Source organism: Nilaparvata lugens, chromosome 3 (assembly GCF_014356525.2).
Source record: "Nilaparvata lugens isolate BPH chromosome 3, ASM1435652v1, whole genome shotgun sequence".
NCBI classification, from domain to species: Eukaryota; Metazoa; Arthropoda; class Insecta; order Hemiptera; family Delphacidae; genus Nilaparvata; species Nilaparvata lugens.
The window spans coordinates 37,268,270-37,286,142 of record NC_052506.1 but is presented as its reverse complement, the minus strand read 5'-3'; the positions used below and the strand labels follow the sequence as shown (position 1 = coordinate 37,286,142).

Below are 17,873 nucleotides of genomic sequence, written 5' to 3'. Positions count from 1 at the left end.
TCTAATAATTAATTATAAGAAATCGGTAAACTGAAGGAAAAATGGAATACGTAGTAGGCAATTTAGATGATGAATCGTCTCACAGACGATGGTGAGATGGAAAATGATTCTAAATAAGATGGGTTTGTTGGTGACAATGACAGAAGGTTTTTGATGTTTTTCATGAAAAGTGGATTCAATTTTATGGCTTGTTATGCCTATGCAGAATGTTATTGCTCACAAATCGGTTTCCGATCTCATACCAAAAGGAAAACAAAATACTTGACACTGTAGAGCGACACAAAGATGCACAAGTGCGAAAAAGTAGGAACATGAGTTGCTGTATCTTCAGAGATACTTTTGAGGTTATTCTACGGTTTTTTAAATATTACAAAAAACCGGAGGTCTTTCCAAGAATCGCTACACATACGTTTCTGCGCCTTGTTTCAAAGAACTTGCATACCAAATTTCATCCAAATTGGACAATAACTGCGACTTTAACTGCGGTACAAACAAACAAACAAACAAACATACAAAAGCCGATCGAGTCGAAACTAAGACCTCAGCTTCGCTTCAGTCAAAAATCGTAATTCGCACTGCGACTCAAATGAAAAGTTTTCTCCAATCTCAATATATTAGTCCTTATGTTCATGGAGTCGAAGCAGTCACCAATTATTTAGAAAGATGATATATTTGTATTCAATAGGAACTTTTCAAGGTTCTTGTAAAAAAAAGAAGTGATTGTATAGAACACTTGAGTTGAAAATGTTATGCTAGTGAATGGAACATTCACAGGGAATAAAATTAAAAATGTTGCTTTCACTTATCAATGAAAATTATCAGCTCTATTCACTTGAATGTATTTTTATAGAATTGAAAATGTTTCCAAATGTACAGTCTAGCAGATGGGTAGAGTTTATAAGTAGCTACATTTAGGGATGGTATTGGATCAGTACCGTATCTTCGATTGAATAGCTCCTATAGACTAGAAAGAATAGAGACGTAACGTTATACTACTACGGTTGCTTGAAACAGGGAGAGATCTTATGAAAGCATACATTTCATCATCTATTTGTGATAACTTATTAGTGCAAGCTGAAAAGATTTTCCATTAAGTTTCATTATTTGAAGCAATTTGAATTTTACGTCACAATTCTTCCGTGATTGAACCGTCAAACATAAGTCTTCCCTCGACTAGGATGCGACTCAATTACGGTACATTTTCTATTCAAATTTCACTTTTTCACTTGATGAATGTTCCTGGGTTAGTACACATTATTTTGGGGTTTAAGTTTCAATTGGAATGAAAAAAACTAGCATAGCAATCACCCTTGAAAGATCCATGATTCATTCAGAGTTGTAGAAATTGTAATAAAATATATAATATAGATTGTAGGAATAGTAGATAATACCCTTAGGTGGTCAGTGGATGAAGTAATAATAATTGAGAAGAGAATTATAGATATAATTGCATTACCTACCAATTACCGGTTCTCCAAGATCAAGTGACATCCATGGATGAATCAAATAATGTACGAGTGATTAAAAGTCATTGTTCGCTTTGAAAATATATGCCGCTATAGACATAATTCTATTCCACTTTGTACTCGAATACCGCGTTTGTAACTAACTATTCAACTACAAAGAATTTCTTCACAATAACTGATACTCATTTTCACACATGCCTGTATAACTACGAACATTGTTGAAATCGTAGTTAGGACTAAACGATTAGGGCTCATTTATGTATACTCTCGGTATCACTGATTTTTCTCAAGTTTTCCTTGTTAACTTTTTATTGCAGATAATAGTTACGCAGTGAGTATTATAGTTGGAAATTGAGGGTATGTTAAACTTTCCTGTTGTGCACATATCTAAAGATAAGATTTCTATTCATGTGTGTGTCGTCTTTTTCACGTGTTAAATATTATTATTATTACTAACCTACTTTCTTTAAACTACAACCACTATAAATTTGAAATAAGAGAATATCCCATCAGAAAGTCGATACTGATCACAGCACTAGAACACTTCTATACTTGTAGAAGATTACTTTTTATAAGGGTAGGCATTTTTTATTTTTATAACCCACCACAAAATGATAAGATCAAATGCGAGAAATTACAGCAACATTTTATCAGAATTAGCTTTTTTTGAACAGATGAATCAAACTCCTTTGAAATTTGGTTAATATATTATCCGAAATTTTCACACTGAATCCAAATTTTTTTCCCGAAGGATAATAATAATAATAAATAATAATAAATTTTGACTTTATTTCTGCGTGAAAAAAAAATACAGAACATGTGAAAATTAAAAGTAATAGAAAACTAAGCATGCAGTATTATCATTCTGCTCCACTATAGAAATACAATGAGAAAAAAAACAAAACAAAGAAGCAAAAAAAACAAAAAAACAAAAAACAATACAGTTAATTGCTTAGCCTACTCTACTAGAGCTACACTGCGAACGAAAAATACATCAAAAAGACTACTCTACTAGAGATACAATAAAATAACAGTGGACAGCAATTCAAGATAGAGATTCACAAGTTACAAAGATTATAATACATATACAACATGCAGAAATAAGTCATTACTGTATGCAAATGACCTTAAGAGAAAGGTCACGTCCGCATACAGGAGCACCGGACAAAACAAGCGTTGAATTAAACTGTTAGTTCTATGAAAAATAGAAACCAAATACATATACATATACACATACATATACATATATATATACATATATATACCTGCACATATATACGTCTCCATAGTAATAGTTTAGATAGATTTATATGGAAATCATTAGATATAATTATCGTATGAGCGTGATATTATGTACATCATTTTTGTAATAGTTCATGTGTATATTATATAATGTTGTTTTGCAAGAGGACAGTGTTCTGTACATACAATGTGCACGAAAGTTAGATACATTAGGCAGTGACAGAGTACATGGCTTCCAATCCTTCTGTGCTAATTGAAAGAAGCCATTTTTTCAGATGCAATTTCATTTTTATTATTTTATTGTGGCAGTTGAAAAGGGTTTTCATTGAGGAAGGTAACTGATTGAAAAATTTTGGTGCTAGAAAAAGAAAGGTTTTTTTAAATAAAGTGCTGTTTGGCCTGACACCCCGGACAAACAACCCATCAGCCTGCCTCGTACGATAAGGGCCAGTAAATGAATCACAATAATCAATAGTTACGCCATCATTACCGCTCACTAAATAGAGAATTGACAAGACTTTATGCACATACAAATGTCTTATGGGGAGGATACCAAGTCTACAGAAAAGGGGGAATGTATGATCGTGGCGACCCACTCCTGCTACAATCCTTATGAGTGATTTTTGGAGTTTGATTATAGGACTCATAATTGAATAGTAGGTGCCACCCCAACAGCTCAAACCATAATTAATTCTAGAGTGAGCAAATGAATGGTAGACATCTTTTAAAGCTTTAAGATTACAAAGACCCTTTAATTGGTACATAGTTCTCAGGTAGAAATGCAATGACTTTTTCAAGTACGAGATGTGGGCTTTCCATGACACATTTTGGTCAAGGAAAACACCCAAATATTTGACTGTATTCTCACCTTTAACAATTGGGCAATTACAATGATCAGAATTACAAATGCACGTATGCAGTTGAATGGGCTCCGCAAAACTTAGACTGCCCATAAGACTGAACAAAATGTAATTGGTTTTCTGAACATTCATTGAGAGCTTATTGCAGGTGAACCATAATGTCAATTTATTGAGATCATGTTGTATATCCAACCGAAGATGATCTAATGTGTTTGAATATGCCAGGGCAGTGTCATCAGCAAAAGCTGTTATATTGAAAGATTTTTTATAATTTTACAAAGTTCGACCTCACTTACAGGAGCCATAAAAATACTCTTAGTACAATGTTCACTCTTAAATTCATTGGAGTACTGCTTGATCAAATGATCTGATATTGGAGGACAAGACTGCGAAAGCCTTTCAGGCACCTGAATAAAGTATTGTCCACATGAGTGTGGGTAACGAGGCGAATGATGTTGAGAGGTGAGTGGACCTGACACTTTAGGTGGGTTCCGAACTACTGGAAAGCGATTTTGTTTCAATAACTCATAAATGTTATTATAAGAGGAGTTCGGCTCTTGAAGTGGCTACCCTGGTCTTGAGGGGGTAGACTACAACGGGAGCAGCAGGCAAGGGGAGCTCATTCCTTTGGAGTAGGTTAATATTCAAGAATAATTTTATCTTATTAGGATCTCTATTGTGTATTGTTGAACGTTTCAAATGTCCTCTATTTTCAGGAGAACATTCGTAAAAGACTATATTCTAAGAGTAAAAGGTTCAACGAACGCTGTCAGCCATCACCTCATCCTTGTCTATTTATGGAAAGACAGCAAAAATCAATGAACTAGACAAATTATGCATGGGCTGTACAGATCGATCTACCAATACAAAGCCTAAAGCTATTTGGAGGCTTTCATCCGTAGATAGCTCATCTATGGATATTTCAGTTCGTAATAAGCATGCATCGATCGCGTCAACAATAGGAAGTTATTTGGCCTAGGAGGCTGACTTCCGTGAGTTCTATTCTGGAGCGCACTGTGAAAAGCGGTGAAATCTCTTCAAGGCTCACGAACAGTGGTTTAGTTTGGTTACTCACTTACTCAGTCGTAAATATCCAAGTACTGATAGGCTATAAGTTGAAAAGATTGAACAAAGTTAGGTTGGTCGAAAGGAGAGGAAAATATATATGAATTTGAAAGAGCAAGAAATCACAGATGAGATAGAGTATTATTACTACTATATTATTATTACTAATATTATTTTTTCTATACTTACAGTTGCAGTTCATGGGTTTATTAATTCATTGAACATGCGTTAGCGAATAATCACTTTTGACTTACTGAAGATCAAAGTCGTTCTCTGTCTGTTTGTAAGTTCTACGATAACTTAAGAAAGAATCGATCAATCAGCTTCAAATTTTAAACACATATTCTTCGAATCTTTTTCAGTTCAAATTCGCTGACAAATTAATTATTTCAGCTGGTTAATATACAACCTAATTCAACGTTTACATCAACAAACTAAGACGGATTGAGATATCAATGAGCGGTTTTCACCATTTATTTTCTTTTTAAACTCTGTATCGAAATCATGTATCACATGAGCATTTCTCATTAAAAAAAAAAATGAAATTCGAACTCATATGAAAGTCAAAAATGTTGAAGCGAGAGGATAATTTTTGAAGAGTGAATTTTCATTTCAAATAGGATCCCGAATAAAACCTGCTGTCAAATTATTCTCGTAAAAGAAATATTTAGCTGTTTCGACCATTTTCATCAACTCTGTGTAAAAGAAATATTTAGCTGTTTCGATCATTTTCACCAACTCTGTGTAATTGAAAGTTGCGGGTTTCAAAGATTACAATACAACAGTTCATGAGCGAGTTCTCCAACCCAGGGGGTCACTAAAGTATATCGTGATTGTGTTGGTGATTCTCATTTTCCTCTTAGAAAATTGAAGTTTGGCGAATAGAAGCAATATAGACGAAAGAATATAATCACTTTTCTCTATAGGGCTACTAAAATTATAGAAATGAAATAGAAGTAGTTATAAAGTACCCTCTTTTAAATTCTATTAAATCACATATCACAACTATTTTCAACTGAATAGAGCCATTTTCATGTGTAGATATACTGTAAGGATGAGAGAAAAGCTAGAAAATTATCAATTACAAATGAAGCAGAGTCGAACAGATAGAGAAGTACAAGGAACAAATAACATACATGATGATGAATAATTTAAATTTTATCAATGTTAGTATGTGAGTGTGAATTTGGAACAAATACGATTTTCTATTATTCATGATGTAGATAAGAGGTAAGATTAACAGCCCGGGAGGCCTACTTGAAATAGATTCATTAACAACGTTATCTTATGGAGAAGAATGCCTGTAGGACTTCATCAATTTTCCAAAATTTTTGAAGAAATTAATTCACATAAAATGTGAATCATTCAACTATCCCCATGCATTTCTTTTAAATTGTTCAAAAATGTTTTGTGGGTTTAAGTAAAACTACTAAAGCCAGTTGAAGGAATATGCTCAAGGAACGATGAAACCTCTATATGACTTGTCTCCATTTCAATCGTTCGGCGAATCCATAGGATTGCTCATTGATTTTCATTTCTAATTAATCTTTGACCAGCCGAAAATCGTCATTCGCTGCTTGTAATCTCCCACACTCTTGTTTTCTTCTCTCATGTCACTCTCTCTTCCAAATACACTAAGAAATTGAGTATCAACTCATTCTCTCTCTTCGCCCAAAATGAGATAAGCCAAAGTGATACAGGATTTGGGAACGCTTTACCTATTTCTATTACTCTATCCGTATTTAGTAACAAAAAATTCATTTGAGTACGAAATAGAGAAATAAGTAGATGGTTTGTTTGATAAATATTACATACGGTACTATCACTCTCAGTCATATATCGCCAGAAATGGTACTAATATATACTTGATCTTACACTAGAAAGGACATGATGAACTACTGACATGGTTGTCAACTCGAATCACCTTCAATAGGTGTCGATTTATGAGTAATGGATTGTGAGTGTGGATAAATATCTGTCATTGAATAATATCCAAGTGTAGCACTGAAATATTATGCGGTTCTATATACAGAAAAAACGATCTCAGTTTCATATACTGAATGTGGATTCATTACATTGTAATGTAATAGAACGTTTTATTACAATCCAGTTTCATATAGTGAATGCGGTGAGTGTTCACCTCTTATTCTAGAACAAATTTAATTAATCGCTAATCGATTTAGTGTGCTTGTCCTCAATATTAATCTTTATCCATTTTTTTCAATATAGCAATCAATAAAAAGCACAACTAGAAGTGACCCTGAGGATCCGGGGATCCCAAAAGAATTTATGACATAGAAACTTATATCTATAACACATTCGAATTCCATCATCTTATGAAAAATCACTCAACTTTCCTTGCCGTTATAAAAAAACCGCCTCGAGTGTCTCCAGCGTAAGAGTCGAGTTTTCGGAAATCTAATTTATAATTGATTAGGTGACAAGATCAATTCTGCTATTTCTTCCAGTGAATGATACAAAGTTGCCTCAAGAATCAACAGTTGCCTCTCTCATTAAGTTTGCGTTAGAATAATCACATTTTCTCGAATTTCGAGCTTATTTTCAATTTTAGGTGAAAATGTTACTGGGTATTAACTGTAGAGATTTTCATGCTTAATCTTGTCCATTTGAAATTTTTCGTTTAAATTGTATCTGAAACCTGATAGTTTTAAATCTGAAACCAAACTTTGCAAAGATGGTGCGGAGCTCCTGAAACCTTTACAGATAATATAATGGGATTTGTGGCAGTTGGCAGAGCTTATCAATGACTGTTCTAGGTATGAATTTGATCAAAATCGTTGGCGCCGTTTTTGAGAAAAACTCGAAAAACCCTGTTTTTGACATCATTTTTGCCATTTAAGCCGCTGTATTGAATTGCATTCGATCGAAATTGTTCGTAGGGATCCTTATAGTGTAAGGACCCTAAGTTCCAAATTTCAAATCATTCCGTTGATTGGGAGATGAGATATCGTGTACACAGACATACATACAGACCAATACCCAAAAAACACTTTTTTTTATTCAGGGGACCTTGAAACGTATAGGAATTTAGAAATTGGGGTACATTAATTTTTTTTGTGGAAAGCAATACTTTCCTTACCTATGGTAATAGGGCAAGGAAAGTAAGAAGGAGAGAAAAGTGTACAAATAATGTGATACGGAGTGATTTTCATTAATCATTGTAGGCGCAATATATATGTGTTTCGTAGGTGTTTCTTTCAAGTTCTACCAGGAAATAATTGAATAACTGTTATGTGATTCAATCAATAGTCTAGCTGGACAAAATTGAAGCTTGAAAAAACTCCAATCTCACTCCATTATCGATCACAGGCTCATTATACTATGATGAGCTTTTCCGAATATTTCCTTCCCCTTTCCAGTTGAAAAGCAGTCATCAGTCATTCTGTCAGGAACAACAATTACAGTAAAAAATGATGACAATTTGAATGGAACTATTAGGAGCAGCAATTTATTCACTTTGTCATGGGAAATGAGCAATAAATGCTCTTGAATTGTTCCAATGGGGAATTGGAATGTAGCTTCTGAGTTTCATTTTCAATATTGCATGTCTGATGAAATTCTTAGGAAAATATTGAATCAAACATTCTATACGATAGCTAGGATCTAATCCTTTCATTCCATAAGCCAATTCATTCATATAAAGTTTTTCCATGTTTTTTATAGCTTCATGGTAGTTTTCCATCAATATTGTGATTGAGTGGTGGATTAGATATTATAACGGTATACGAACTTCGGATAAATAAGATTATTACTTTCCGTTCTATTCTATTCTTCACATGCTCATTCTATGATAATCGAATCCTTATCAGAATAATTTTTTGATAAACCAAAACAACAGCAAAGAAACTGTAATTTTAATTAAAAGATTATTAACTTATTCGAGAGAAAGGTAAATTGAGTACTGCATTGTGATAGGCCTACTGAGAAAATATTCCGTATTCAAACAATGAATAATCCTACAGAAATTATCCTATAAGTATTTGTATAACATGTATCTTTTTGGAAAAATAAATTGAGGTTTGTTGATTATATTGGTTGAAGAAATTCAGTTCATATTGAATTGCATACCTTGAAAAACAACATATCAATAATAACAAATCATATAGTACGGTACTGAATGAGAATTATGTTGTTTGCTAAAATGCATAGAAAGGAAAATGCAAGAGATTCAAATTACAAATCTTCTGATACTTTTTGAAAATTATTCGACAATAATTTGTTCTATCTGAGGAGTAAAACTACTGAATAAGAACGTTTCAAAACCGGATTTTTTTTCTCCACATTCACATAGAATATTGTTGTTAGGATGGAAACTACTGCATTATGAATTCAGTGAACTGAACCCTCATACAGTTCAAGCTTCTCGCCAACATCTCACCTCTTGTAAATTTTAATGAGGAGTCTGCTTTTATTGAGTGGAATGCAGTCTCATACTCTCTAGAATACAGCACACTGTTCTCATCACAGACTATTCTTATAACATATTCGCATCATTCGTAATTAAATGCCTGTGCATTGAATTGCAGATCGGAGATTAGGAACCACAAGTAGGCCTACTAACGGGTGTTTTTTTTTAGAGGTATAGAACTTCAAACTGCAATAATCGAAAGATAATCTTGTGGCAATTTTGAATATTATCTCTGACATATGACCGCCACGGCTAGCTAGGATGTAGTCCAATCTGGACGTCTAATTTTCTATTGCTTTTTCCAACATTTGTGTCCGTATATCGGCAATAACACGGCGTATGTTGTCTTCCGAATAGTCAAGCGTTTGTGGCTTATGCGCATAGACCAATGAATGACTTTACGTAGCCCCACAGAAAGTGATCTAGCGGTGTTAAATCACAAGATCTTGGAGGCTAATTCACAGGTCCAAAACATGAAAATTAGGCGGTCACCAAACGTGTCTTTCAATAAATTTTGTTATCTCTAATAATCTTCTGACCTGCGAACTATATAGTGCTGAGTTCTATATTGAGATCTCTATCTCAGTGAATTTTCTCAGTTGGTATATATATGTACTAATGAGTTGGTTATTTCAGAATTATACTAAAATAAGTACAACTTTTCCTCCAATATATTGACTACAGAGCTTAAAATGATGGGAGATAAGGGAATAAATGACAAAGCATTCACTATTTTAAAGCTGTTGACTTGAGCCGCCTCATGATAGGATGAATAACTGCAACGGGACAATTCAACTTGTTTTTATATTGCAAATTAATATTATCCCATACTATACTGTAATGGATCAAATATGTTATCAGAGTTTAAATGTAAGGGAGAGAGTGTGTATTTGAGAGAGAGAGAATGAGAGAATAGAACGCAACTTCGAGGTCAGTTTTATGTGATTTATCATAATCATTGTAAATGTATGGATTCGGACGTTTCTCTCAATCAACCATGAACTCATTGGTGAGATAATATATACAGTGAGGATATAGCGTAGTGTATGATGTATGGTATTGTAAAATTGTAGAATCAATGATTAGTTGATTACGACCCAACAATTTGTACTGGCGTCAAAATTATCTTATAAATTATTCAATCAAGAATGGTTTTCATAATTTTTTATGGATAAATAATTCATCAATATTGTTCAGACTAATTAAAAGAGCAAAAGTTTTGAAATAAAAAACTAAATTAAAGTTTATGACATTTTCTACAGTTTTTTCTACCTAATTACAGTTATTTCTATTCATTTCTTGCCTTATTTGCACTATTCCGTTGAAATAATCAGATTGAGATCACTGTTCTGTGAGGATGAAGGCTTTCATCAGTATTTAAAACTTTGTTATGCTTATCGAGTATTAAGATTCAGTTATCGGGATTTTTCTCCTGTTCTTATCTCTCAGTTAGAATCTTCTGGGCAAACTAAACAAGTACAATTGAAAAATCCCTCAACAAAGGAGATCAAATTTCAACAAATTATGTTGTTATTGAAAAACTTCAAATAACTCCTTGAACTGATTTAAGGAATTCATTTTCATCCATTTCAAATTGCTCTATTGCAGGAGAAATTAGAATTTTGAATCTCCTCACCAAAATAAATTATTTTACAAAATAATGTAGATGTTGGAAAAACACTGCTGAGAATATTTTAACAATACAATATTTGGAAATAATAAAATATAAATTGAATCTTTAAAACTTTTTTACAAATAAAACGGAAAATAGGCCTAGAATCGTAAAGCATATATTAGGAACTCAATCTAACCAGATTATTCCTCCACGATTTGATTTATTCAATTCTGTCCAATTATTGGTTGAAAGTTATTGGTTAGAGTCAAGCTTATTCAAGCTTATAAGAATGAGCGAACTTCTGACCTGAATGTTGGTCAAGGACTTGGGACTTGCTTACTATCTACAAATATTAGAAGCCTAATCACCACCTAAAGAACAAGTTAGAAATGCTCGCGGCAAAAATTGAATTGCGAATAAGCGAGTAGAGTGGATTTCACCCACATAACCAGAACGTTTCCACTACTTACCGCAATTGAATTTCACCATTTTTCTATTCCTTGAACAAAACGTTACTAGACTTCATATGATTGTTGGAATCGCTACCTCTCATCATTGCGTTGCAGAATGTTCAGTCTTGGTGATAAAGGATCAGAAATTGAATTAAAAACGTTGACACGATTAGTGAAATTGAAATCCTAAGTTCACTGTAAGATAGGAAACTCCACTCATATTTCAAGCATTGACGGATTTGTTTGCAATTTAAGTTAGCTAATACGCATTAGTTCAATAATCAATAAGAGTCGACAATTTGAAATTGAAAATAGGAATCGAAGGAAGATAAAAGAGTGAAAATAATAAGAATGAAGAGAGATAATGATAAAAGATGAGCAAAACTTTTATTCAGCAGTGTCATATTAGTGCCACATCAGTGTTGTCAAGAGAGGAAGACAGACTGACAGCTCTATCTGTGAAAATGACGCCCATCTCCACCGGTGGGACTAGAGCTAGACAGTAGGCACATTAGGGACTCTAATCAACTGTCTCAAAATTCTATATACTCTAACATTGGATATCACGCATTAGTGTCTTGTATCTACAGGGTTGTAACTAGAGCTTTGGAGTTTTTGAAGAGTTATTCCCTATCTTTACTACTCTCCAATAAGTTTCCAATGATATATTCAATGGGAATATTTTTTTTCTATTTCTGAGTGAGGATTTGACTGGATTACACTCAGTACGTTGGAGAAATGAAAACACTTGAGTGCTATATACTACAGTTCTATGTGGGCTCCGAACCACTGGAAAGTTAAGTTGCAAATCATCACTATTACTGGCTGCTAGCAAAAATGGCCTCAAGTAGTCAGCCTACCAACGTGTTAACCCATAGCACTGCGAATATCCCGATCGGTTTGATAAAACGATCCTTGCTTCTTCAAATCGATCCAGAGTGAAAAAGAATGCAAATCTACATGAAAATTGGAGAGAGTGTCAAAATTATAACAAGTTCCAACGGGACTCAAAACTGTAAAAAGGGAATGAATGGGCCTTTTGTTTTGATATTGCAATGAATTGATGTAATAGAATAAGATCGTTTGATTCATTATATATTACAATAGTATTGCTCAGTCTTGATCTATGTTCTAACGAAAAAATCATATTCAGCCTTCAGTTAGCAATAGACTTATTATTTTTAGAATTATATTTCTTCATCAAGAAATCAAATATTCCGGAAAGTGGAATCATGAAGAAATGGAATGATCACTCAATTTTTCGGTGGATTGGGAACTTATCACAGTTTATTTATCAGGTTTTTTTTATTGAGAATCTATTATAATAAATCCGAGAGTTGAAAAAGTAGTTTGGGAATGAAAATTTGTAGAATGGCAATAAAGCAGATTGCTTATTGTACATGGTGATTCAAGATGAATGTCCCAATTATAAACAATTAGTAAATTGATTTCTTGCACACAAATCAATTTTACATCAAATTACCCACAGAAACATAAGTCTATGCTGGTGTATTATGAGTGTTTTATGTACCCACTTTTTGAGGCTTGGACGACATCTACAAAAAAGTAGGGTCCATACACCATGATTTGTGAAAATGCACGACTCACGTTCACGTTTTGCTGATCTCGTTCTTAGCCATGAGGTAGGCCTACCTGTTTCATGTAAGAAGTCAATCGAAATTCTGTTCGTGTATGGGGAACCAAAAATCCTCATCAAACAGTGGAGCATGAATGGGATTCACCAAAGTTGAACGTTCACAGTGAATTTTTACAAACCTTCACGGAACGAGTTTTCACGGTGTATGGATCCTTATTTTTGTAGATGTCATCCAAGCCTCAAAAGGAGGGCACATAGAGCACCAACATAAACTTGATGCTTCTATGAGTAAATTGATGTAAAATTGGTTTGTGTGCATCCTTCTTTCAATAAATAATAAAATTATTTTAAAATTTGGACATTCATTTTGAATAACTCTGTATGAACTTACAAAATCGTTATGTTTCATTTCGAAATATTTTCTCTATTCTCTAGGGCCAGAGTCGCAGTTCCCCTCATAACATGTTCGGTATATTCACCCTTGCCTAATGACATTGGACAAAGAAGGAGAGGAAATTGTGTTTTCCTAGGCGAACGATATCAGCTTCATTTGAGGTTGGTATGAATAATAGAGTATCGGCGATATCATTTCAAAGTTCAAAGTTCACTGCCGTATTTTTCCCTGCTTTCAACTTTCATCTTACCTGAACAGCCGCACATGTTCTTTGAATAATTTATTTCAGTAGGAAAAATCTATTGAAAACTGACCCATTCACCAATTCTGTGTCAATTATTTGAATGAAGGGCTTCAGTTTCAATGATACGATTTGTTTACGTTGTACTCATACTCACTCAATCTCTATCACTATAGTGAGGTCCACGTTATAATGACAGTATTTGTTCAACTTTGGTTTTGCTATCCTTGTCTATCATTCGACAAAGCCGGTGGTACTATCCTTTCCTAGGTTCACAATTCTAGATGCCAATTTTGTTTTTGACAGTGTTGAAATATAATTAATTAATGCAGAGAATCGGCATCGCTATTCTCCTATCTTTTATCCACTGCCATTATAACGTGGACCTCACTATAGCGGTAATTTTTGTCACTATCCATCATCAGTGATTAGTAGGCTGCTCATTCACTCATATGAAATATTTCGAAAACTGACTTGAAACAAATTTCTTCCACAAAGGAATAACTTTCTAAAAACGTGAGTCATCCAAACCTCTTTCGGTCAATAAGTTCTCTCGAATCACAACAAATGATAATAATATGAATAAATCTTAGGAAAGTCAAACACAAACGAAACTTTGAAAAAATTTCATTTTGGGAGAATCGTGAGAACAAAACCAAAGGAAAATAGGAAAGTGGAGTTTAGTATATTTTCCTAATCTTGTAGTTGATGGAACTGAAAATTGTATTATACTGCAGTAAATTATGTACTATATAACATGATGAAATTACTTTGAGATGTGAATTCCTGACACACAGCATGAGACGGAGGCAGAAAAAGCTGCTAGTCTTTCGGTAACTTACTGGATAGATTCATTCTTTCATTTTGGGTTGAAAAAAATACTAACGAATTTCAGATTTTAATGTAATTTATATTAGTATTAATTGTTTATCAAAAGAAGAGGGTTGAAACTCTAAAATTTCAGGTGGAGAACATTTAATAAATGAAGTACGGTATATATTTTAAGAAATAAAAGCTGTACCGGCATCAAAAGATTTGATGTAAATATACCAATTAGAAATACTTTACTTCGTCAATGAGAAGGTAGCCTATAACGACGTGAACAATTGAGGTCAGAAACGAGACACATTTGCGATAATAGTTTTCAATGTCAACCAACAGTTGTCCATAGCGTACCGACTACTAATAATTTTCATGAACGTTATCAAAAGTTTGGCCTCACTATATCCAACAAGCAATTTATTGGTCAATTTGAAACTCATGAACGTTCGGCAAACATATTTGAATATTGTGAAAAATCATTTTATCATGTGAAATACGAACACGGTACGCCACAACATACCGTATCGATTTATGATGCGGGCATCAACAACGAAAAACTTGTTTCAAGCTAGGGCAATATCGTGTTTGGCATGAATCTTTAAACTTGATTAACACTAATATAAGTTACAAGTCTTATATTTTTCCTCATCAAGTTAGTATCATTAAGAAACTATTTTAGAAAAACTATCTTTTGTCAGGAGAAATTCTGCATAATTCATCAATTCATAAAATACTGGCATTGTATTTCAATATAATGAACAATTTTTGACAATATAAAAGAATGAACAATTTTCTAATTAAAATAAACATCAACCATTATAGTAAGCTAAGAATTGTTCGAGTTCTTTTTACAGTAGTTACAAGGCAGACCTATAAAAACTGTGTATCGAGTTGTCATAGCTTGCTGTTGAATAACGTTATAAGGAAAGTAGGTTTATTATTTTTAGAATTGAGAGTTGGAACGAAAAAAGCCTATGCGTAACGAAAAATGAGATCCAATTCACATTAGTTTCTATTCCACAGTAAGATTTTAGGTGCGGTGCATCAATATCATTGAACAATATCATTGAATGTTATTTTCAAATTTATGAGTAATTATAGTTTTTGATTGAAATATGTTGTCTAATATTTAGAGATACAAAAAAGTATCAAAGGCCTACATGAATATTACTGAAAATGTATTAATTTATTATCGATTGTATAGATGTCCGATCATTTTGTCTATGGAACAACGTTAAATACACCGAATCACACGAGGTTTCCATTAGGGGTAATCTAATTTTTCTGTTGGATTCTTGTCATAGTTTCAAGCAAACAACGGAGAATTTACAACTACAAAAGTTTTATATAAGCTTCTTTGATGGATAAAAGAAGCTTCAAAATATGTTGTTAGTCATTTGTCCTTGAAATTTGCAGTGTTTGAAGGCACAGCTGCTTGTAGGCCCAAGCTGTAAACTTTGATATTGGCCCAAGTTATAAATAGCGAATGTTGGAAAGAGCAGAACGTCGTTTCTTCATTCCAGAGCTCCATTGCAACTTCGGCTTTGCTAGAAGTGCTCCGGTAAATATTGATGCACACGAACTTCATCAGTCATTATAAATGAGACACGAGACAGCTATCATGAATGAGAGTGCGAATCGATGGCCTCACTCCAACAATAATATTATTGACGAAAATATTTAAACTGTACTGATGTTTAAATTGAGTGAGTAATCATAACACTCCTCTGCCATTAACAAGTTTCCTTTCAATATATAAGAGGTGACAGTCGATTTTATATTTAAGGATCATTATTTTATTCTCATTTCTCTCATCCTATGAAAGGCTAAAACTCTACATGCTCAATATTAAAATCCCTTACGGTACTCATTATTCCAGCATAAAAGTATGATTCTTCATTGAAATACAGATAACAGAATACTTTTGCCGGTAAATACGATGAAATTTAAATTATGCACAATGACGATATCGTATTCAAGTCTGATTCATACATTGGTCAGCCTGGAATTCTTTTCCTTTATAACTTCATAATTATGATTTACTTCATGGCAGGTAATTTCAAAACCGGGCATTTGTTTTCTAGAGATTATTAATCACAATAAATACTAGTACAGAGTTCACTATCATTTAATTTTTGATCATTCATTAAGGTTGGCAATGTCAAGAGGAGAAATTGAAATAAAATAAGTTGAAGAACTTTTCACAAACATTAACGTTCCCTAAAATGTATTTTCGGAGAGTTTGGAGAAAAGTATTGGAAGTTCATTCGATATTACTAGTATTCTGGTACTTCAGAATAATCTTTCAAAACCCAGCACAAATAACAGCCCACTCCACTCGTGTTTGTACCGAAGCATTATTGGCATTGCCGAGCTGGAAGACAATGGAGTTGTAGGTCTACTTGAGCACAGCAGAACGATTAAACGGGGGTAAGATCGACAACTTGCCATACACGATGAGAATGCACCATCAGAACAATAGCATTGCGCAGAAAGTTCAAGTATGCATAGACAATGGACTGTAATCCAGTATTTAGTTTGCATTTCGCTATGGATTCTGCTTCTCACTGTTTACACGTATTCTGCTAAAGACACTTGAACACAGTTCATTTACATTCTTTTATTAATGTTTTCCTATTCCTGTAACTTAGCACATCATCATAATACTGTATTTGAATAGTAAGATTGAGTCATCATGCAATGAAATTCACATCCCATTATTATGAGAGGCATGATCATTCTCAGATACATATTTACGCATATTTTTGTTCATAAATTCATCAAAGAAAGTAGTGTACTCTCCATTAAATTAAATCGATTGTCGGACGAATTCCTAGGCAGTGAAAAAATGTCTATAAGCGATGAAAATAATTTACGCACACTGTATAAATCCACTGTTAGTTTTGATGATATAAAAATTTTCGAATAATATTTTCAGAATAACAACATCATAGCACCTCAATTATGTTTCTGATAGAGTTTATTAAACCATTACCATTGTATTCAGAAATAATATTCATAGTTATGTGAATAATGCGTAATAGAGTGATTCAATCCCTTAACGATAGCCTATATTGAAGCCGGAAATGAAGATCCTATTCAAAAAATAAATTATCCGTGAAATTCGATATTACAGGTGATGTCTGATTAACAAATAATATTGGAAAAATGTTGTTCCTGTCAAAACCGTAGCTCAATAGTAAAAATAATGATTCTTGTATAACATCCAAGATCCAACCAAGAACCAAGAACAACCTACCAGGGTTCAAGGAAGTTGCATTTCAAATAAAATAATTATGTAAAATTTTTAGTCAGTCCGTGTAGGTGACAATTATATCGTACAGTACATTAGTTATAGGTGGGTTATTCAAAGCGCAATCTATGAATGAGATAATTTGAATAATCACCACATCTTTGACAAGAGGCGAACAAGAAAGTAGCAATTAGTCTTTTACAAAACTGGTTCTACTACATTTGAAACTCACGTGAAAATTACAAAGAAAAAGTGTACATATATTTGACAGTTTGAGTGCAGTTAATTAATATCCTTAATATATTCATTTCAAAATAAAAAATACCTTGAGGTGTATGCTGAACTGCTGAATTAGCACGGGTAAAAAAAGTTGAGAACCGTAGTAGGTCCTATTGGACCTCTATATACGTTGAAATCGATTTACAGTTTCAACCAAT

The 17,873-nt window shown here is 33.3% G+C and overlaps 1 protein-coding gene across 5 annotated transcripts in view; it reads right to left on the bottom strand.

Annotated features, from left to right (window-relative positions):
• LOC111044715 overlaps positions 1-17,873 on the bottom strand; it is a 36,607-nt gene that overhangs the window by 16,559 nt on the left and 2,175 nt on the right. The window contains exon 1 of one of the 5 annotated variants that reach the window (XM_039423662.1): positions 1,461-1,658. The exons of 3 other annotated variants lie outside the window; for them this stretch is intronic. The gene's annotated coding sequence lies outside the window, so the exon portion shown is untranslated. Of the gene's footprint in view, positions 1-1,460; positions 1,659-17,873 lie in introns of those variants that run through there. One more of the 5 variants, XM_039423664.1, reaches the window with a different exon arrangement.